Source organism: Spermophilus citellus, assembly GCF_964194105.1.
Source record: "Spermophilus citellus genome assembly, chromosome: 4".
Lineage (NCBI taxonomy): Eukaryota > Metazoa > Chordata > Mammalia > Rodentia > Sciuridae > Spermophilus > Spermophilus citellus.
The window spans coordinates 114103369-114126435 of NC_138185.1; the positions used below are offsets into that span (position 1 = coordinate 114103369).

The 23067-nt window shown below is 50.1% G+C and overlaps 1 protein-coding gene across 3 annotated transcripts in view; it reads right to left on the reverse strand.

Moving 5' to 3' along the window:
- SMAD3 (SMAD family member 3) overlaps window positions 1-23067 on the reverse strand; it is a 109762-nt gene that overhangs the window by 33182 nt on the left and 53513 nt on the right. The window lies entirely within an intron of this gene.

The following is a 23067-nucleotide window of genomic DNA, read 5'->3' on the forward strand; positions in this document are numbered from 1 at the left end:
TCTGAAAGGAAAATGAGGAAAACTGCCCCATATATAATAGCATCAAAAAAAAAAAAACACTTGGGAATCAACTTAATGAAAGAGGTGAAAGATCTCTACAACAAAAACTACAGAATGCTAAAGAAAGAAATTAAAGAAGACCTTAGAAGATGCAAAGATCTCCCTTGTTCTTGGATAGGCAGACTTAATATTGTCAAAATGACCATACTACCAAAAGCATTATACAGATTTAATGCAATTCCAATCAAAATCCCAATGATATTCCTCAGAGAAATAGAAAAAGCAGTCATGAAATTCATCTGGAAAAACAAGAGACCCAGAATAGCTAAAGCAATCCTTAGCAAGAAGAGTGAAGCAGGTGGCATCACTATACCAGACCTTAAACTACACTACAGAGCAATAGTAACAAAAACAGCATGGTATTGGCACCAAAATAGACTAGTAGACCAATGGTACAGAATAGAGGACACAGAGACTGACCCACATAATTACAGTTACCTTATATTAGTCAAAGGTGCCTAAAAACATACATTGGAGAAAAGATAGCCTCTTCAACAAATGGTGCTGGGAAAATTGGAAATCCATATGCAACAAAATGAAATTAAACCTCTATTTCTCACCATGCACAAAACTCAACTCAAAGTAGATCAAGGACCTAGGAATTAAACCAGAGACTCTGCATCTAATAGAAGAAAAAGTAGGCCCAAATCGCCATCATATTGGATCAGGCCCCAACTTCCTTAATAAGACTCCTGAGGCACAAGAATTAAAACCAAGAATAAATAAATGGGATGGATTCAAACTAAAAAGCTTCTTCTCAGCAAAAGAAACAATCAGTGTGAGGTGAATAGAGAGCCTACAATTTGGGAACAAATTTTTACCACATGCATGTCAGATAGAGCACTAATCTCTAGGATATATAAAGAACTCAAAAATCTTAACACCAAAAAAAACACAAATAAACCAACCAATAAAAGTCCAAGGAACTAAAGAGACACTTCTCAGAAGGTGATATACAATTAATCAATAAATATATTAAAAAAATGTTCAACATCTCTAGCAATTAGAGAAATGCAAATCAAAACTACTCTAAGATTTCATCTCACTCCAGTCAGAATGGCATCTATTAATACAAACAACAATAAGTGTTGGCAAGGATGTGGGGGAAAAGGTACACTCATACATTCATGATGGGACTGCAAAATGGTGCAGCCAATATGGAAAGCAGTTTGGAGATTCCTTGGAAAACCGGGAATGGAACCACCTTTGGACCCAGCTATCCTATACCCAAAGGACTTAAAAACAGCATATTACAAGGACACAGCCACATAAATGTTTATTGCAGCACAATTCATAACAGCTAAACTGTGGAACCAACCTAGATGCCCTTCAGTAGATGAATGGATAAAGAAAATGTGGCGTATATACACAATGGAATATTATTCAGCATAAAAGAATAAAATCATGGCATTTGCAGGTAAATGGATGGAGATGGAGAATATAATGCTTAGTGAAGTTAGCCAATCCCAAAAAACCAAATGCTGAATGTTTTCTCTGATATAAGGAGGCTGATTCATAGTGGGGTTGGGAGGGGGAGCATGGGAAGATTAGATGAACTCTAGATAGGGTAAAGGGGAAGGAAGGGAAGGGAGGGGACAGGGGGTTAAAAAAAATGGTGGGATGAGATGGACATCATTACCTTAAGTACATGTATGAAGACACGAACGGTGTGAATACACTGTGTATACAACCAGAGATATGAAAAAATGTGCTCTCTATGTGTAATATGAATTGTAATGCATTCCGCTGTTATATATAACAAATTAGAATAAAAAATTAAAAAAAAAAGAAGGGCAGGTCACCAAAAGTCACCTCCCCTGACAATGGCAATTTCTCAAGTCTTATCTGCCAACGGCCTTCAATATTAGCTCACTTCACAAAACAAACAATTCTTATTACAGGGCTCTTAGTCATTTTGTTTTTCACTTTCTTTCACCAAGCAGAAACCTTGAGGGGCTGAGTCTCCTCTCCGCGCTTTCTTCCCAGCCCCGGGTCCCAGCCTCCCACCTCCTGCACCAGGTTCGCATGTCTGGCCCCATGAATCACTTCCTGTGGCAGTCTGCACGCTTGGAGGCGGGATTTTCTTTCTTCTTTTTTCTTCCCTGGAGAAGATTCTCACAGACTTTCAGGGTAAGACAAATGGAACCAGGCAATGATGCTCACTGGCTGCCTTGTTCTAGTAAAGTTTCCAAAGACTTCAGAGACAATGTTAGACAGGCATTTGTGACTAGGGGAGCCTGGGGGAGGGCAGCGTGGGGAAGAGGTGAAGAGGGCAAATGAGGTTTTGTGTTAATTGCAGTTCTGACTTCCTTATGAGTCAGGGCTCCCTCAGCTGCTATCTCACCACACTCCTAACAAAGTCCACGTGACCCAGCTGGAAAGGGAACACCCCGCACCCCACATCTTGGTCTTAACCACATTTCCCACACCTCTCCATGTTTGCTATTGTTTTGTTCAAGCCCAGAGCCTCATGCATGCTAGGGAAGCGCTCTACCACTGAGCCACATCCCCAGCCCTTGTTTCCTACGTTGAAAAGAGCCAAAGCCTTTAGGCTTCTCAAAACTTCCAGTTCTGCCACAGAGGGGTAAGGGTGGGGGAGCTGGAAGTGAGGGAGGGATTTGACCACATTTCCAGGGGAAGTTGAGCTGGGGGCCATGGAGTCAAATAGCTCCCCTGCTTAGGGACAAGGATGCCATGGCAAATGTTCCACAAACACCGACTCAGGCTGGGCCAAAGCTCTGCAAGCCTACAAAAGCAGTTTCTATCTGATACGATGGTAAAGAATGTGCGTCCTGTATCTTCCAGGCACTGGTGCCTGGGACAGTTAAGAAGCCATTAGCATTCCTTTCTGTCTGAGTACAGACATCCCATTGTACCTGAACAAAGGGTTCTGGTTCATTGGGGGCAATTTCACCTACAGCCAAGAACCCCCATGGCCAGGAAGTCGGGAATGCCACATGAACAAGAAAGAGGCCTTCAGACAGGCCACCACAGGCGTACAACCTCAGGGTGGCAAGAGCCCTCCTGCTTCAGCTGGCCTCATCCACCAAGAGCTCTCTCTAAAAGCCAGAACCTGAAGCAGCCACAGTCAGGAGCACAGGAAGGCTTCCAGGGACATTCCCTCCCTGGGGGTCCTGGACACTTACAACTCTGTCCTGTACCAGCCCACCCCATTCCAGCAGAGGCACAGGACACCAGTGGCCCACCGCAGCCCTGTTCTATGGCTCTTTCTGCCCCCAATCACCTCTCTCCATCCTCTCTCCTCGGAGTCCTGAAGTCCCTACAGTCCCCTTCATTTAGCACCAAGGCCTAGTATGATTAAGGAAAGTCTGTCTTGGTGGCCTCCCTGCCTGGCCAGGCCAGGAGACCCAACTTACCCCTGGGTGGAGGTGGGGCTGGCAGATCTCGTGTGTTAGGGAGGTAATGGCAAGGGAATTATTACTCCCTGCATCCATCACCAGCTGAACGCCACAGTGTCTCAGAAAGTGGAGGAAATAAAACCCCAGGCTGCCCCCCAGCCTTCTGAGGCCCAGTAAGAAGTCATGCTTGGGGGAAGGAGCAGAGAAGGGAGAAGGAAAGTCCTGGGGAATAAATTGGAACAAAGTAAGATACGTGCATATATGACTATGCCACAGCGAACCCCGCTATTATGTAGGTATAATTATAATGCACTAGCAAAAACACTTTAAAAAGTCAATCCTGTTGACAAAGGGACCCACAGATAGACGTCACAGCCGGAGGCCCAACACCAGAAATGTTCTTTAAACAATCAGCCCATCTTGAGGGGTGCCATTAAAAACAGCAGGGCAATGACAGCCACAGACGCCAGTTAGACTAACGGGGCCAGCAGGCAAGTGCAGGAAGTCAAAGTGCCTCTAATGAGGAGGCTCTGCCATGTCACTTGCCATGCCAGAGACCCTGAGTCATCTGAGGCTAAGGTTGCGGGTGGACCGTAGATAAAGGGCCTTGTAATGGTCTACTCAGCGGCTATTTACCCACTGGAGATTTCCATCAGCATTGGATTTACCTCCGAGAAAGCTTGCAGACACAAGGGGCCACATCTCAGAGCAGGCAAGGAGCCCTAGGCCCTTGCCAGGAGATGGTGTTTATGGTCCCCACTCTGGCCATGCTGCCCACTGACAGGCAAACCTCTGGTCATCTCATTTGAAAATATGGGTTCATTAGACAACGAGTCTCCTCACTTTCTAATGCTCTTTTTACCTGGGAAAGATACCTAAAGGTGTCTGTGCCCACACTGCCCATTCCTTCCCTGCCTGACAACACCGAGGGGCTCGTGAAAACCCACCTGGACCACCCCCATCAGCAGAGCCAGTAAGTGACCCAGAATGTGGGCTGCCCACCAAAGGTCCTTTCTTCTCCACCACACATGGAACAACAAACAGAGAGGGCAAGAGGGAAAATTTCAGAACCCGGACTCTCTCTGCAGGTTAGAAGCAAAACACACACCCCAAACCCAACAGCAATATCAACAAAACAGTGGCAGTCAGCTGATGTGTGATGGAAAGGAGCTAAATTGGTACCAAACAGCCTCTTGGAAAGAAGGCTGCTACAACCAGAGGCCTGCAGAGGTCACGAAAGGAGATAGGCCCGTGCACCTCTGGTCTGCTTCGGTGGGTCTGACCTGGACATAAGGAGTGAACACAAATGTCCCCATGGTACTGTCCAGCTCAGGAACCCCAGGACATTGGGGCTAGGGGACATTTCACCATTACCCTTTTATTTATGAGGAAACTGGGGAAGAGGATGGTGCTTACCCAAGTTTCCTCTGAGGGAACTGTAGTATCTTTTTTTTTTTTGCTACTCCAGGAATCCATGATCCCAAAACAATCGAGGACTCCAAATGGGAAACTCAGCTCTTGATGCAACTGCACAAATAAACTAAGGCTACGAGGAATGGCAGGAGCAGCCAACCAGGGCATTTCCAACCTCCACACACCCAGCTGTGGGGCCAGAACCACCATCAAGAGAGCCCAGCTGTCCAGCCCAGGCCAGAGGGCAGAACCACTCATGCACCTGGGCCTGGGTCCTCTGGTGACAGTGGAAGGGGATGTTAAACAGGATGACAACTGCGATCCATCACTGAATTCTCCAGCAGGCTCCTGGGCAGGGCAGAGGACAGAGGGAGGGCCCGAGCCCCACTGGCCTGGCAGGGAGGGAGGCTCTGCTGGGGCTGCCCTCCTCTTACCCCACCTAGGTCCTCCCTGCTCGACCAGGTGGCCATGTGGTGCGTCAGATGGGACCTAGCCCCTAAGTCACCCCAGCCAGGGATGACTCTGGTGTTCTGTGCACCAGGCAGGAGGAGCCAGAGATGGAATAGGGCCCCTCATCTCCAAGCACCAGACTTGGTCCCCACACCCCTTAAGAAATCTGAACCCCACAAGGTGGCTGCTGACTCTTCCTGTAGAAGGTCCTACTCAATGTCCCCTAAAACCTCAGAGTATTAGCTGCTTAAAAGGAGATGTCCACAGTGAACAACAAAGACAGGGATGGTGGTCAGGCCTGATTCGAGCTTCCGTCTAAGTGTCTGAGAGAAAGATGCCCCCATGCCAGACAAGCCCTCCTAGGGCTGTGCTGATTCCCCCTGGTGCCAGGGAACAGCTCCCGTCAGCCCCTCATTCCCCACTCCAGGCCTCAACCCCACTGACCAGCTGGTGTCCCTGTCCACTCACTGTAGGCCAGAACATGGCCCAGAGACCAGGATTTGACTGTGTGTGGGACAGGGGCACTCACTCAGCAGGGGAGTGCTTCATCAGCCTGGCTGTTTTTATTGAGGGCCTACTATGGCAAGGCACATGGTAGGTGTTTCTGTCTTCCCTACTTCCTCTGCAAGTGATTAGACTGCAGACCCATCCTGGAACCATTTAAAAATCTGTGTGCAGGGCTGGGGATGTGGCTCAAGCGGTAGCACGCTGGCCTGGCATGCACAGGGCGCTGGGTTCGATCCTCAGCACCACATACAAATAAAGATGTTGTGTCTGCCAAAAACTAAGAAAATAAATATTAAAAAATTCTCTTTCTCTCTCTCTCTTTAAAAAAAATAAATCTGTGTGCACCCTATCACTATAGTATGCTGATTTTAGATCTTTGGGATATGAATGTGGAGTGGGACAGCGGAGTCGTAAGGTGATTCTATTCCTAGTTTGTTGAGGTATCTCCATACTCTTTTCCAGAGTGGTTATACTAATTTGCTGTCTTACCAATGATGTATGAGTGAGCCTTTCCCCCCACATCCTCAGCTGTGCTGAGCACTTCAAATAAATGAATTTAAATATAATTTAGTTCTATAGAACAAGGGTTACATTTTCCAAGAGAAGACAACGAAGCTCAGAAGCTAACTATCTTCCAGAAGATCACACAGCAAATAGGTGGGACAGAGTTAAAATCTGGGCACCAAACACAGAGCCCATTTCTCACCGCGTCACACCTTTGGCCTGTGTGCTGCACCACCCTCAGCAGATGTGGGAAGGGCAGGAGACTGGGAGCTGGGCCTGCGTTCTCAAGTCTGGGTCTTCTCCTTGCCACTGGGCAACCTTAGTGGGTACCTCATCTCCTAAGCCAGTTTCCTCACAGGTAAAAGGGGCTGTTGGGAAAGACCACCAAGGGGTTCATGTGAGGGCTGTACTCGAAGGCCCTTCACCAGCCGGGAGGTGCTGCACTGATGTAAGAAGTGCCCCTCACCTTTCATCACATGCCAGAAAATACTGCCCGATGACACCACTGGGCAGCTACCCCTGTTTTTTTAAAGTTCCTTCAACAAGCTGGTGTAAGGTCAGGACACTGGGAGATGTGAGAACATTCTAGAAGCATCATCTGGGGACAACTTATTTTTATTCTCATTATATTGATAAGGGTACAAGCATCTGTATGCATGTGGCTGAGAAAGCAACGATTTTCTTCCCAGGCCTACCAAGTCCTGACAAGCCTTCCTGAAATTCTCACTTTCAGAAACTGGACACAAAGGTCAACAGCACAGCCCAAGCCCCCAAGGCCCAGTTCTACTGTTAGTAACTATGTGTGAGTTATTCCTGCTCCCGAGTCTCAGCTTCCTTATCTGTAAAATGGGCTGGAGAGAGACTTTCTCTGACGAGCTGTGACTCTGAACCTGAGGCTCGCTGTTTTTTTCTCACACATAGGAGACTTTTCATAAAACCAGTGAATATTGGAAAATGAGCGTTTCCAGGCCCACAGCAACCCGTGGAAAATTCCCCCAGCTTCAGGCTTTGTGCGGAGGACTCGGAAACCCTGGCTACACCCGGCTGCTGAAGGACAGACGGCTAGGAGACACCTATTTGCTGGAACATCCTGTAGAATCAAAATCCAGCACCAGGCTGTGAGCAGAGGCGGAAAGCAAGACCTCAGTGATTCTGCAGAGATGGCACAGTGATGGGTCTAAGGCTTGTACACACGCAGGCCAGGGTGTCACTGCTTATTTAACCACTGCCAGAGCCTCATAAGGAAATCAACCACTGGCTGGGACGTAAACTCCTACTGTGCCCTGCAGGTGCCACCAGCCTGGCCCTCAGCAGACGGTAGACACCAAACATACTCACTGACCACTGACTTAAGTAATTAAGTATAAATCTGGGGCCAAAAGACTGCTAGAAAAATATTTGCTCTTTTGAAGCACATTCAAAAAAAAAAAAAAAAAAAAGCTCCTTCATAAGAAACTTGTTAAAAATGGAAATAAAACAAGCCAAATAAAAAGCCCACAAAACCTTTCAATTGAAAATAAAATGAGGTGGGCGTGGTGGCACACTCCTGTAATCCCAGCAGCGCGGGAGGCTGAGACAGGAGGATCCTGAGTTCAAAGCCAGCCTCAGCAAAAGCAAAGTGCTAAGCAATTCAGTGAGACCCTGTCTCTAAATAAAACACAAAATAGGGCTGGGAATGTGGCTCAGTGGTCGAGTACCCATGAGTTCAATCCCTAGTACTCCCCCAAAAGAAAAGAAAATGAAAAAAAAATTCTTTAAGGCCAACTCTCCTCCTTTTGTATCTGTATAATGAAATATTACCTAGCCATGAAAAGCAACTCATGGGGCTGGAGCTGGGGCTCAGCAGTAGAGCACTTGCCTAGCACATGAGAGTCGCTGGGTTCCATCCTCAGCACCACATAAAAATAAATAAATAAAATAAAGGTATTGTGTCCATCTACAACTAAAAAAAAATATTAAGAACTCACTTTTGAAAAATGGATGAATCTGAAAATTAGGCTAGGTGAAAGACAGAAAGAATATGTACTCCATGATTCCATTTATACAAAATTTTAGGAAATTCAAACTAATGTTTAGTGACAGAAGGCAGATCAGTGGTGGCTTATGGCCAGGGGAGGGTGGTGGGGGGAAGGAAAGTGAAATTACAAGGGGCAGAAGGACGTTTTAGGAGTGACAAAATGTCACACTCACCACATGATGCATTTGAGATGTGTGCAGTGGGTCTTAGGGCCCTGTCAGGAAGGCTATCAGCCATTGGAAGTCTGATTTTAAAATAGAATAAAGTAGTCACGAGGCCTGGGGCAGGCACGGCTCCAATAAACGTGGTCACAGGGACCCTCCCTCCTTTGCCCACCCAAGGACAAACTCTGGAAAGAGCCAACGCAGAAATGTGGATGACTAGCAGTAAGATGTTCTAAAAAAAGTGACAGACGCTGAGGATTTCACTGAACAAACAGTGATGGCCTGTTGGCTCCGTTCACGTCTTACTCAGTTCTTCACACAAAGAGGCACACAGACCTGTGACTCGATGGCCTGAAAGAACTACTCTGCTGACACTGCTCATGACAACTGTTTTATCAAGGAAAGCCCTGGCGGCGGGGGGCGGGGGTGGCCAATGTGGACCTCCAAACTTCAAATTGGCATTTGGAAAACCAACTGCCCACAGCATTGCCCACCCCTTCTGCTGTGGTCCCAGGGTGGGTGCAGAGGCCTGATGTCAGCAAGGACATCTGGCCTGGCCAGGAATGCTCCATCTCTCGAGTGAAGGGACAGGCCAGAGGAAATGAGCATGTTCAAATGCAGGAGTGACCACCAGATATGTTGACGCCGAGTCATGTCCCGCCCACAGGCTCAGGTCCCTGTGCTCCACATCTGGTGGCCCATTGGAGCTCTTCTGTGAACTTCGCGAACCTACTTAGTGATGTCCTACTTTGCTCCTATAAATGCTGAGGTTGCTAAAGCTCCACCGCTACTTAATGCCACGGTCCCTGACGGTCTTAAAGAAGCCAGCAGCCTCTGCAGTCCCTTGACCTCCAGACCTTGGAGGCTGGCCTCTCACTCCAAACAAGATAGAGACCGATTCTCTGTCCATCAAAGGGACTGAAATCTGGGGTGGGGTTCTGATGAGGGGATGTCATCTGGAAGCCTCATTTAGGACACTGAGCAGAGAAAAGCACTCAACACTCAGACGCAATGCTAGGGGCAGCATTAACAAGGTGAAGAATAGTGTCACCCACCCTCAAAGAAATTCTTTCCAACCCATCAGTGACTTGTCCTTGAAGTTCTGCAGACAGACCTAACAGTTCATAGCCCACGTAGCCCTAGGGTCAAGTGTTTCCCACAAAATTTCACACAAACCCCGAGGCTTGGTAAATATTCACAGACGGAGATGAAGTCCTACTCCGGACAGATGTACAGGGGAGATGTCTAGCTATTAAACATCCAAACTCTTAACAGTCCAAAGAACAAGAGGAGGAAAAAACAAACAAACAAACAAACAAAAAAACACAGAAGAATGAGCACACCAAAAGGAAATTAAAAAGTCTAACTTCAGCATGGGGTAAAGGGTAGCCATGCAAGACACAAGCTCTGGGCCCTGGTTCCTCATGGCCTAGCTGTGTGGCCTTGAGACAGTTAATTAAGCTCTCTGAGCCTTAGCTGCCTCACACAGCCCTGTGAGGTAGATACTACTGTCCCCAACTTAAAAGTCATGGAGGAGGAGAATGGAAAACAGTCAGGACATTTCACAGCTTCAACCCCCAATACCATCCATCTGGCTGGCAGGCGAACAGAGTCACCTCCAGGGGTCAGATGGCTTCTTTGGGGCACTTGACCTCAAGGAGAACAGCCAGAGAGTTCAAATAAGCCAGTAGTTGCCGGGAGCCCACTAGAAATAAACCATGAGCCAGAGAGGGCTTAAAGCCTGGGAATCTAAGGGGTGTCCAGGAGGGAGCCTCAAGGCAGCCAATTTTCTGGGTAATAAAGAATCAGCTGCAGGGTCATCCAGCCAACACCCCCAGGGCACAGGTGTGGGGAAAAAGTCCACCACAGGGCTGCCAAGTGCCATCTGCTCCTGCCCCTCGGACAATCATTGGGGATCTCACAGGACCAGTGTGGCTGGCCGTGTCCCCTCTGTCCAGCTTCCTCAGGTGAGGGCCGTCTTATCCTGGGACTTCTGCTGTTCCATTGATATCCAAGGAAATTTTCAAGGACTGAGAACCAGAGTCCTGGTCGTCCTCTGTCACATGGCTCCCTCCGAGATTCTGCCCACCATGTCCAGCCTGGCTACAGTCTCAGGGGAGAACCCCGACGGTAGGGGACAGAGAGACTGCAAGGTGAGCAGGACGCAGACCATCCCAAAACGTTGGGCAAGAAGCAGAGTAACAGAGAAGGTGCTCTGAACACCATAGATGCCCAATAAATATTTGTCGTGTCAATGAGTGATCAGTGATCCATGGAAGCCAAGTCAAGCTCCTCCTTCCTCTCCCCACCTCACTGTGGTCAACCCAGGGAACTTCCGGAAAATACTTCCCGCTGCCGGAATTGGGACTCACAGAAGACAGCCATCCATTAATTAGCCTGGGCCGGAGGTCAAAAACAGGCAGCAGCCCACAGATGTTGTGCTTGGCCTGCAAAGTGTTTTTTAAATTTTAAAATTAGTTGCCAATTTTTAGAAGCGGGGAGATTTCATATGAGAATCTACATTTTTTTGGCTTCTCTTGGAAAAACTCAGAAGATCTGGCAACACTCGGCCGCCAGTGGATGCTGAGCTGCCAATGGCCCTTTAGACTGGAAATGGACCCCAAGTCCCAGGCCACTTGCAGGCACTAGACCCCCCTTCCTGCACACAGCCTGTCCCTGAAAGCACTTGAGCTAGCTTCCGCAGCAGAGGCAACATTGCTTAGAGCACCAACTGGAAGGGCTGGGGTGAGGGGCTCAGTGGACGAGCACTTGCCCAGCATGCATGAGGCCCCGTTTCCATCCCCAGGGCAGCCTCGATAGGGCAGTCACAGGCCCTCGCTGATGTGGGTACCTGCAGCAGCACCTCTTATCCTCGGGTGACTGGCAGCTGCATCCCTTTTTACTCTCAAAGGCACATTTGGGTCATAAATTGTATGGCTACTCTGCACAGTACACCTGACTCATTCCAGGGATTCTGTACCCAGAGCTCTGGAGGTCTCTGTCCTCTCAGGTGGAGTTCATCCCACAAAGAGTGAGGGCCTCTGCACATCTGCCAGCTCCAACTCCAGAGCCTGAGCCGCTGGTGGCTGCCAGCGTCTGACGGTGGCGGGAGAGGGGAGGGATGGCAGGACTACATGGTGTGGTTGGGGTGGGCAGAGGTAAAGAGGGGAAGAGGGGAAGAAGGAAGGGAGAGGGAAGGAGAGAGCAAGGAACAGAAGTCTCCAATGGACTTGGCCTCCTAGGTACCACTTTGCCTGAAGCCAGGGAACCCAGCTCCCCACCCAACCCCGCTCTCAGCAGGGACTCTGGAAGACAGAGGAGAGTGGTTTACATAGTGAGACAAGTCACCAACCTGTCCTTATTGTCTCTTCCAGGATCCTCTGCCCTCTTGGACCAACACATTCTCTTATCAAGCACTGTTCCACCCACGCCTGCCCCAGCCTGGTGACCTGCCCCATCCTGGTGACCGGCAGACACGCCAACCTTGAACTGACTGAAGTGGGTCAGGGTTATGTCAACATTTCCTGGGGCCTTATACCACAGCCAGAGTCCTGCCTGGCTTCAGAGGGGACACAGGAGAAGGCACAGAAGGGGACACAGGCAACATGAGCTGTTTTTCATACCAAAGGCAACCACCCAGCCAGCTCCAGGGACCACGGGGGCTGCTGCATTCTGAATATTTCCTGAAGCACCTTGATTCCAGGCTGGGCCCACAGGGAAGTCTTCTATTAACCCTTCAAGTCAAAGTATTCCCAATATTTAAAGGGTTAAAGTCCAGGGAGGGAATGAGTTCACTGAAGGGAGAAGGCAAGAGAATCTTCCCCTCCCCCTACTAAAAATTTAGGCATAGAAGACAGTGGAGAAAGGCTGGGCAGGAAATCAAGTAGCCGTCTTGACATTTTATCAGAAAATCTGATATAACTGGATATCACAGAAGACATTTGACTTCTTCCCCTAAATGAGAACACAAAGGAGAAATCGGTTCTTAACATCCTTAAGGTCCATGTGAACTTAAATCCCTAACCCTCTTCCTCCCTAAGGCCAGGGTATCACACAGGACTTGCAGCAGTGGGCAGGGTTTTTAAGTTTCCTTTGGTAGCAGCCTCAGATCCTCTCAAACTCATCTAATTGGGCAACAGAGAGCTCATACAGGGCACAATCTGTGTCCGAGGAAGTTTCCAGCACTTTCTGCCTCTTGAAGATGATTTTGTCAATAGGCAGAGTGAAGGGCATCGGCTTTGAAGTGGGATGGGAACCAGCTGCAGTTGCTTCATCACTGATCAAATGCCACCAAAAGGGTAAATAGAAAACACTTTAAAAATTATATTTCACACCCTCCCGGATCAAGTCAACCAGCCACCTTGGGTCTGCTGGAGTCCACACTCCTCGAAGGAGGGAGGAGCCCGAGGGCCTGGAGTGTCCAGCTGGGCTTCCGCAGGGGCTGCTCCCAGGGAGCAAGGCCATCACAAATTATGATGCCTGATACTCGTACAAACAGCCATCTGAAGACAGTCACGGGCTGACGGAAGGAGGAGCAGAAGGCACAGAGCCACAGAGCAGCGGTCCAGCTGCCCAGAGAGGCTGAGCTGGGGCTGGCGCTCCTTCCAGTGGAGCCAGGGGTTACGGTACACAAAGGTGAATTCAGCTGCCCCAGGAAGCACTGGGCACAGCAACGAGCAGAGGGACCAAGCGGCTCCCCTTGCCACACGATCTGCCTCTGGCTTGCAGACCCTCCTGGGCTGAGCCACTGCACCAGCAGGCTGGACCCTCAGGGTGCAGGGTCCCAGGAGCTGGAACACAGCCCAGGGCCATGAAGGAGGTGGCAGTTCCAAAGCTCTTGCTTCTTTCTCAAAGAGTTTAGAGCAAGCTTGCACAGGGCTGTCATCCCTTTGGACATAGGGGGTTTCCTAGAGGAACAAAGCTTCCTGTCATCCCAAGAGTCCACTCAGGGAAAGATAAAGCCGGAAGAACTTTCATGGCCCTCTGGTCAGCAACCCTGAGGACCAATGGGGTGACCAGACAAAGAGGGTAGGGGACCGTCCCTAGTGTGGGGCTTCTAACTCCCTATCCACTGTGCTTCCCCATGCACCAGCCTGGAGCTGCACCCAGCCAGGGCTTTTGCCCAGAGTGTGGCGACTAAGTGTGCACGGGGAGGCCAGCAGCTGGGAGGGGGACCTGTGGATAAAGACAACTCGACAGTCCAGGGGAGCAGTCAGCCTCTGCGCCTGCCAGGAGGGAAGTCCTGAACACCCAGATCTAGACCCCCAAAGGGACGACAGTCCTGGGCAAACCTGCTCCAAAGTCTTCGAGAAAGAAGCAAGGGCTTTGGAACTGCCACCCTGACCCCACAGGCAGCTGACCAGACTACCAGGAAGAGTCGGCCTGAGAGAAATTAACAACTCCAAACAAAACTGGTAATAGCTCAAATTACACTTCTTAAACATTTGTTGAAAATGAAAACCAGACTGAAGTAGCACATTTCTTGGCAACATTCAAAAACTGAAAAATGGACCCAGGAAAAAAATAAACTTCATAGAAACAAAAATTAAACACAAAATAAATCTGAAAGCAGCTAAAACTGCCGTCAGTTTAAGCCCAACTTAAAAAAAAAAAAAATCAATGAACGAATCCATTAACTCAGAGATATGCAGACTTTTTACCCAGGGAAATTGGACTTGGTAGAAACAGTAGCACCACAAAGAAAATTCCAGAATGGCAGAAGCTAAAATCAGAACCAACAAGCAAGCAAGCAAACCAAAGAATGCCAAATTTTATGGTAAAATACACACAGAAAAGAAGCGATCCTAACGAGAATAATTTCCATTTTAAAAAAGAAGGAGCTGCAGGATGGTTTGGAGCCACAGCTGAGGAATGAATCCAGTTGGCAAGGCCCCTGTCATCGGGGTGCAGCGCAGACTCGGGGACCAAGTAAGAATGCCCACAGGTGGAAATGGTAACATGAAGAATGCCCTATACTTTTTTCAGAAAAGTGGTCAAAAGTTGGCCAAGGCAAACCCTCAAAGGCAGCCCAGCCTCTCCTGCACACCCCAGCTTCCCCAGAGCAGAAGCAGACTCTGCGGGCATCTGTCACCATCCGCAGGTCAGGGCCGGGCTCTACCTGAGGAGCAGACTTGCTGGGAAGTCCCCCAAGGAGGCAGCCTCAATTCCCAGCCCTGCCCTTGGGTGGATGACTGCCTCCACCCACCTCGGGGACTCCTGTCCCACTGCAAGTGGGGGTGAACACCCAGGCTGAGGCCCTACCTGCTAGGAAACCCAGGGGCCATGGTGCCAGGCACACCTGGAGGAGCCCAGGACCCTCGTCCTCCACCCTTGGGGGAGGGGAGGAAATATCCTGTGGGGGTTGAGGTGGGGGGGGGGGCAATGAGCAATTTTAACCTATACCTCTCTGTTCTAAATATTCTACCGTAAGCCTGTATTGTATTTGTGATGGGGGTGGGGGCATTAACGAAAAAAGCCAAAGACCTGCTCTAAGAATCAGAGTTTCTGGGATGTGATTACTCACATGACAGGTCCAGATGACCCTGGGAGCCCAAGATGGCACAATTTCAAATTTGTCTGCAGTTATGTGAGGGAAGGGGTCTATCAGGTTTTAAGTCAAAGGCGATGGATTTCCAACTGGAATTTCTTAGGCGAATCCTGGACATTTTGGCTGCTTCTCCCAACCGCTATTTGGAGATTCCCATGGATAATGTGGCTTTACAGGCAGTGACATACAAAAGCCTGGCAGGGGTGGACACAGACCCATTTCAAGAGAGTGAAAACCTGTTAGAAGAGAGGAAGAAGAACAGGAGGGACAGGGTGAAGAGAGGCCTTCGCAGAATCTTTATTTCCAGTAAAGAAATAGGTGTTACAAATATCTAAAGTGAATAAGGAAAAACACTAAGTCTTGTTAAGCCTAGTAGAAGGGACATGGTAAGCCCTATTTGCCTGCTCCTTGAATATTTAAAATCTTGATACTACAATGAACACGGGCACACACACCAACAGGCCACGGAGGGAATCACTCTGGCATCTCAGAGGAACAAGCAAAGGGGCAGCAAAGAAAATCAAACTCCAAAGCACTGTGGTATGTAACACTTAGGGAATTCTTGGCCCATGAGTACAGCATATACAGCAATGTGTTAACGTGCCTCCATCTTCCAAAATTTTTGTATTGTAGGGGGAAAGTCTTTCTTTTTTAAAATAAATAGAAGGGAAAACAAAACTACTATTTAGATGGGGCCTACTCAGTACTCGGCTCTGCAAGAAGTCTCACGTGTCAAATTTGCTCATCCAAACAGTAAGACAGGATCTCATGCCCTTCCCCTTTCTCAGAGGAGCAGATGAGCTCACCCAGCCAGGGGACCTCCAGAGGCAGGCTGGACTCCTGGCATAGGCAGGGGGCCCAGGCAGGAGGACTCACGGGCCCATCTCTCCCACCGTTGGTGGGGTCACTCTCTCCCCCACAAACCCACCCTTTGCCTCTTCTAGTGCCAGAGCTCGGATTGCTGACCCCTGGCACAGACAAGGGACCTTCCCAAACAAAGCCATTCCCTGCCATCTCCTGCTCATGTCCTTCCCTGAAGCCTGTGAGACACTTGGCAGCTCCCCAGTCAGGCCAGCTCAGTCCCCAGCACCTGCCCAGCCTCCACAAGTCCCTAGTGGCCATTCCTGTCCCTCACATCCTAGGACAGAGCTACAGGGACACATCCTTCCCCACAGGACATGAGCAGGTTCTGGAGGGCAGCTAGCTTCAAGTCCAATCCACCTGCACCTCTCGCCAGCTCAGGCCACACCCCCTTTAAGCCTGTGCCTCGTCTGCTGGAGGAAGCCCACAGCACACCCAGCTCACCACAGAGCCGGGCACAGAGCCCCTTTCCATTATTGTGGGTGGGATGGTCCCGAACTCCTCGTACACACAGTTCTCAAGACCTGACTTCAGGTTCTTCGTGGGCAGCAGCCTTGCCCTTAATCAGCTCACCCCTGCCACGGACAGGACCTGGCATCAGAGAGGGAGGAGAGAAGGCCCGAGGGGCTGGGCTGTGTCGGAGCTCACCAGGGAAAGGGATCTGGAGAACCTGAAGGCAGGGCCACTCTGCGCCCTTTAAGACGTCTCCTAGGAAGGGCAGCAGGAAGCAAGGACTGAGCGCCCAGCAGGTGCTGTCAGCGCTGCAGGGGAAAGGGCCTCACAGGGCTCCAACAGGTCCAGGACAGCACCTCAAGGGCCCTGGCAGGAACCACAAGCACCTAAACACAGGCTCGCACGCACTGCTGGCTGACCCAGGCCCACTTCCTTTACAGAACAGCAGATCCCCACGTGCCACGGCAGGACCTGGCTCTGCAGGGGAGAAGAGGAGAGCCTTGGGAATAATCAGGCTCCTTGCAGGGAGAAACACTGCTTTTCCCTGAAGCCCGTGAGACATCTGGCAGGCATCAGCACCTCTGAAACAAGAGCCGGGAAGGTGGCAGGCGGCTGACAAGATCACTCCATTCCTTCTGATCCAATGGGGAGCAGATTTGGAATCTACCTGGCCTATCTCACATGCTAAACATGAAAGCCACAAGCACCCAAGAAGTGTGGGCTTTGGTCCCTCTTCTGACCTTCCTGGCTGGGTGACTCTGGGCAAGTTGCTAACCCACCCTGATTTCTCTCAGTGGCCTCCTTCAGAAAATGAAAAGGTTAGAATGGGGATCCTTCCGAAGGTCGCTGCCTGTTTTCAAAGCGTCAGAAAAGTGCTCACTTCTGGGGAATAGCTGAATCTGTCTTATTCCCCCAAAGTCACAGACTTGAGTGGAAACCCAGGGAACTCTTAGGGCTCCTCCCCGCATCTGGAAGTTTGGTGTGCAGGTCCCTAAAACGTCCTCTCAACCCTTTCCTAATTCGTAGTTAATTACAAGGAACTGCACTTACATTCATTTTTGGGTTTGCAAATGGAAAATACTAATGACTTTGTAAATTAATTTCAGATTTGGCTCCACAGTTTCTGGCAATAAGATCAGACTTTGTTTTCCTTCTCATTGTTTCTAAAGGCAAATAGAAACAGCCCACCCCCAAAAAATGCATTAAAAATTCCAATTAAGTTTTTCTGGGGGAAAAAAATAACCCAGCAATACAAGATTGGCCTCTGGGGCAAACGTCAGTTCCAGTGAGGAGCTGATCGCTACAAGCTGGAAAGGGCCCGAATGGGTGGAAAGGGACGTGGTTTTCCTCTGGCATGAAGACAGCAGAGTCCGGGAGGGCTTCTCCTCTTCCACCAACAGTTCAGCAGATATCACAGCACTTACCCTTCCGTAAAGTCAAACTGTCACAGCGACCCGCCTGCAGGAGAGGCACAGACCCCCCACAGGGGGTGGGGATGGGGGACAGGGTCTCTGCCCTTGGGCAGAGCTCCCACATCCTGCCCTGGGTGTGACTACAAGATGGGCCCAAAACAAGATGGACAGGCACTTAAAGGGGAGTGACAACAGGATGGTCAAGAGACGACAGAGCCAGGAGCTGAGGATGCTTTGCCAGGAGGAAAGCAACCTGGGCAGGCAGGACAGACTCCCACAGGGTGTGAGGCTCAGTGATGAGCTGTTTAAGGGGCAGAGAAGCTTCAGGGAGACTGATTTCTGCTTAACCCCCCAAGAGCGTCTTAGAAGGAGAGAAAATTCGGCGGGCTGCCTTAGAGAGGTAGGTGAGTGGGATGCCAGCAGCTCCTGCTTCCTGGTCTGCAGCACGGTTAAACAGGCCACGTTATTCAATTCCTATGACAATTCTACAGGGACAACAACCCAGCTATCTGTGAGTCCATCCTCCTAGGTATGGAAATGGGGCTCAGAGCCTTATGTCACATCCCAGTCACTTGGCTCATAATGCTGGTGCAGAGACCCAACCTGGACCTTCTGCCCAGGGCTCTTTCCTCCATAGTTTCTCCCACTCCAGAGCCTCGGAGTCCTCGTCTCTCAAATCAGAAGGGTGAGTTTGAAAATCCTGCATTCTGGCCCTACTGCCCCTCCAAGAAGCACCAGCCGGTCCATCCTAGCCTAGCTTCCATCTTACCTAAGGGAGGGGCCCGCAGGCACCCTGCAGTGTGAACATTTCTTGATTTTCCATCTCAGACCAGGCAAAACAGTGAGGCTGTCCCTCTCCAAGCCCCGGTCAGGAGCTGGGGGGATGGAATTATTCACCTAGCAACGGTTTCACTGTCAGCATCCACTTCCTGTAGAGAACTGTGAGGGCCAGGGTGAGCCACTGAGCAGGGGAGGTCGCTGATCAGATTGGAGACAGGCACACCTTCAACTATCTGCAACGCGGGGTCTGTGTGTCTGATGTCCTCAGGCTCCGCTTCCCCCTCTGTGAAGTGCAAGTCTCGCTAGTCATTCTCCACGACACCTTCCTGTTAGGAAGTCCCATGTCTCTACGGTGCAGGACCCCTTGACGGGCATCAGTGTGAAGGGAGGTCTCTACAGGTCTGCTTAGGCGGTCTGTTTCACGGGAGATGACCACTCAGGGTCCTGGCCGCCTATGGAGGACCATCCCCCAGCTTGCCCTGTACAACGAGAGAAGAGGAGCAGACTGGAAGAACAGAAATGCACTAAAGGGACCACACAGGCTCCATCTCGCTGTCCCGCCAATGCGACCTCCATAGGCAGGCAGGGTCCTGAAAGATATCCTCTCCCAGGCAGGAAGACTTCTGAAAATGCAGGTGACTGACCACCCCTTTCCCCCATTTTATACCTGGTAAAATAAAGACTGGACAAGGCCTCATAAGAGGCTGCCCACAAGCTTTGTTTCAAGACCAGTTCTTGACCCCCTCACGGAGGCCAGCTAGAGTGACCGGGTCGGGTCTCTGGAGTGAGAGGTGCAGACGTGACCAGTTTCCTCCTCTTTACAACAGGACTGTGAGGAATCCCTGATGTAGACGGCGGCCAACGCCCTGCACTGCAGCTGGCATGCAACAGTGTCAGCCACTGTCAACATCCAGGAGCACTAAGATCACTCTTAAAAATAAAACAGGACAGATCCACTGAAAATTAAAACCTGAGGCTGTAGCTCAATGCCTGGCCAACAGAAAGCTCCCGACAGCCTGCGGGCGGGCTGATGGCTACACAGAGAGATGGACAAGTGAGTCAAAAAAACTTAGTTTTGAAGTCCCACGTCTTCCAGTCAGTAGCCACCTGCCCTCTTGCAAGGGACTGCCCCACCCTGCACGATAAAATATGAAAAACGCAAGCCCTAAGTAAGCGAAGGCCAGGTTATGCAGGACATAGGGACAGCCGATACGCCTTGCTCAAGCACGTATGTAATCAGTACGTGCTGAGTGAGCGGGTGAACGAGCGGCTGCAGAATGTCCCCGTGCACTCCACAGCGTGCTCAATCCCAGCCTCTGCACATTCTTGGGGGTTCCCCAAGCAGAAAGTCCCACCTACCTGGAGCCTCTCAAAGTGCTCAGCATTCCCAACAGTCAAGGGGACAGCCCAGCTCTCCATTCTCTGCAACTGCTTACCACCCCCAGCCCCACCCCTACCTCACCCCTCCCCCAGCTACCTCTGACCCAGCCCCACCCCTACCCCACCCCCACCCCAGCTATCACTGACCCAGCCCCACAAAAGGCTTTAAGTGTCTGCCTTGCAGGCAGAATCCATAAGCAGATGGAATGCTTTCACACACTCACTGCCCCAGCCAAAGCAAACACAGGCCTTCTGAACTTATGTCCCAAAGTCATTGCTGATCAGGCTGCTCAGCCCATCAGGCCCCCTCCTGTGCCCTAGCTCTTCTTCTGATTAGTTAGCTCACGTTGTCATTGGGCGATTCTCTTGCTCCGTGCAAGGGAAGGAGGACAGGTGAACAGAGGCACCTGGCTCTGAAGTCAGCAGGCCCTCATCCAGATGCCAACTCCATCTCTGACTGTGTGGCTTTGGGTAAGTTGCTGGGCCTCTCTGAACCTCTGTTTCCCTCATTTGTAAAATGCACATGGCATCCCGTCATTACACAGGCTCCTGGGAAAATAACAAAGGTAATGTGTCCAGCGTGGCATCTGGGACACAGCAGACACTCAGCAAATGTAAGTTTCCTTCTTCCTTAGCAGAGAGAAGACCAAGCTCAGCCCTGCTCTGCTCCTTGTTTGAGGTGTAACTGATGCAGATCCCAGCCTTGGAGAGCTCAAGCATTTCCCTCGAAAGGCAGATGACATCGGCTGACCTAACAAACCCTACAGCTGTACTGTCCAGCAGGGCCCACCAGCCACCTGTGGCCAGTGATGCAGCTAATTCTGAGATGTGCTGCAAGTGTGAAGTACACCTTGATTTCAAAGACTTAGCATGCTAACAAAAGGACCAGGAAATAGCTTACTCGTGATTTTTATGTTGATGCTGGTCTGGGATATGCTGCATGAAGTAAAACATTATTTAAAATTAATGCATCCTTTCTTTTCACATTTTAGCATTGCCAGAAGATTTCAAATGACACTGAAACTAGCATCGTATTTATCTATCAGATGACACTGTTCTAGAATTCAAGGAAATCTTGCGCCATGACTTGGGAATTTTTCTCTCCCAGGCAGAGTATAGTTCCTTCTTGAGAGAGCATCCTGTTAGCTCTGACTTTATTTTTCCCCTGGTACTTAACACAGTGCTGAAAGTGCCCATTGCCAAGAATCTCTCAACCTAATGAATGAAATCTGAAAATATTTAGAAACTCTCAGCAGTTACTACTTATTAGGAACCATATCCGTGGGTCTCACATACACCTGCTCCTTTAATCCTTGCAAGAACCCCAGGAGTGAATTTCATTCCTTGCATTTTTGCAGATCAGGAAACTAAGGTTCAGGAAGGTCAAGTGCATTGGCCAAGCAAGGCTATGGAGTGGTCAGGGGCAAACACTGGGATGCCAACCCACTTCTGACTCCAAGCTCAGGCTTTTCTCCACTGCCCATGAGACGAGGCAAACGGCCCCCACGCCTTGTCCTCTAAGTCACACCCGGCCTACAGAACACCACAGGTGGAGGTGCTCTCCTCCCCATCCCACCCTCTCCACATCAGCCAAAGGATTTCCCAGCAAGTCAGAAATGACAAACCACCAACAAAGTCCCTGCAGAATGCTATCCATGTCTTGCCAAGCCTCAGCTAGCTCACAGTTAGTCATGCTTTAAAAGGGGTGAGTGATAGGGAATGTGGACTGCCTTTGAACTTCCTGGCCAGGGCACAGGCAGGAACCCGGAAATAGAGAGTCAGTAAGCAGCAAAGGATCTGATAAGATTTTTTTTCAGAGGATCTTATTAGCAAGGCTGAGTATTACCAGGTCTCAGAAGCTCAGCTCCTCTGACTCCATTAAAGAGACTCCCTGTTGGGGCTGGGGATGTGGCTCAAGCGGTAGCGCGCTCGCCTGGCATGCGTGCGGCCCGGGTTCGATCCTCAGCACCACATACCAACAAAGATGTTGTGTTCACCGAGAACTAAAAAATAAATATTAAAAAAAATTCTCTCCCCTCTCTCTCTCTCTCTCTCTCTCTCCCCCCCTCTCTCACTCTCTCTTTAAAAAAAAAATATTTAAAAAATAAAATAAAAAAATAAAGAGACTCCCTGCGGCTTCCAGACCCTTCCCTCTGGGCTCTTGCCACCCACCCAGCCTCACATATGAACTTCTTTAGCACCCTGCAAGGAATAGGCTTGGCCTGGCACAGAATAGGCTGGCTGTCAGTGTGTGTGCCTCGAGAGTGGGTAGAGGGACACACAGCCAGCTGGCCACCTACCCGATAAAGGCACTGCTTAAAGGTGTGGAGGTCATAGCCCTTCACCTTCAGGAACTAAGAAGACAGGTAACAAAGGACAAGAAACGAGAGGACAACGCAAGAACTGCCTTCAACAGGTGCCAAATGGGAATCACGTGTCCAGGGGTGAAGCCAGAGGATGAGTGGCCCTCCTACCCCGTCTCCCCACATGAGTTCACAGGTGGCCAGCTGTCTGCAGGCTGCAGCTCAGACAAGGGCAAGGTCAAGTGGGCCAATCATCTGGGAAGGAGGATCACGACTCAGACAGGACCCGAGGACACGCCAATGGCCGGCTGTCAAGCCCGTCGCCTTACCCTGCCAGGCTCTCAGTTTCCCTTTTCAAAGGGGACGGACAGCAGCAGAGGAGGAGGAGACAGAAAAACAGTGCGCTGGGAGACGGGTCCCATTCGAGCTCAGACAGGGTAAATATTTACTCATCCATTCATGAGCCCGGCTCTGGTGAGCATCCTCGGCTTGGGCCACCTGGGTTTATACTGGCATCTGGTCTTGATTTGAGGCCCAAGGCAGCCGTGTTTAGCCTGTGGCACAGAATCCAGTCCCCTGCCTTGTCTGTCTGAGAGCTAAATGGATCCCATCCGATGGAAGTGGAAAAAGTGACCACTGATGACCTTGTTGCTCCTGCCAAGACACTGAGCAGCCGCGGCCGTCAGGGCTGCCCTTGGAGTGCCCACCTGGTGCTGGGGTGCCTGAGAGCGTGGGCGGTGTTTATCCTCCCCTCACCAGGAGCTGACGGGAGACACATCACCTCCACTGCATGGAAGGGGACCTGACTGAGCAAGGCCACAAAGGAGGGGGCAGGAGCCAGACCTGCCATGCTATCT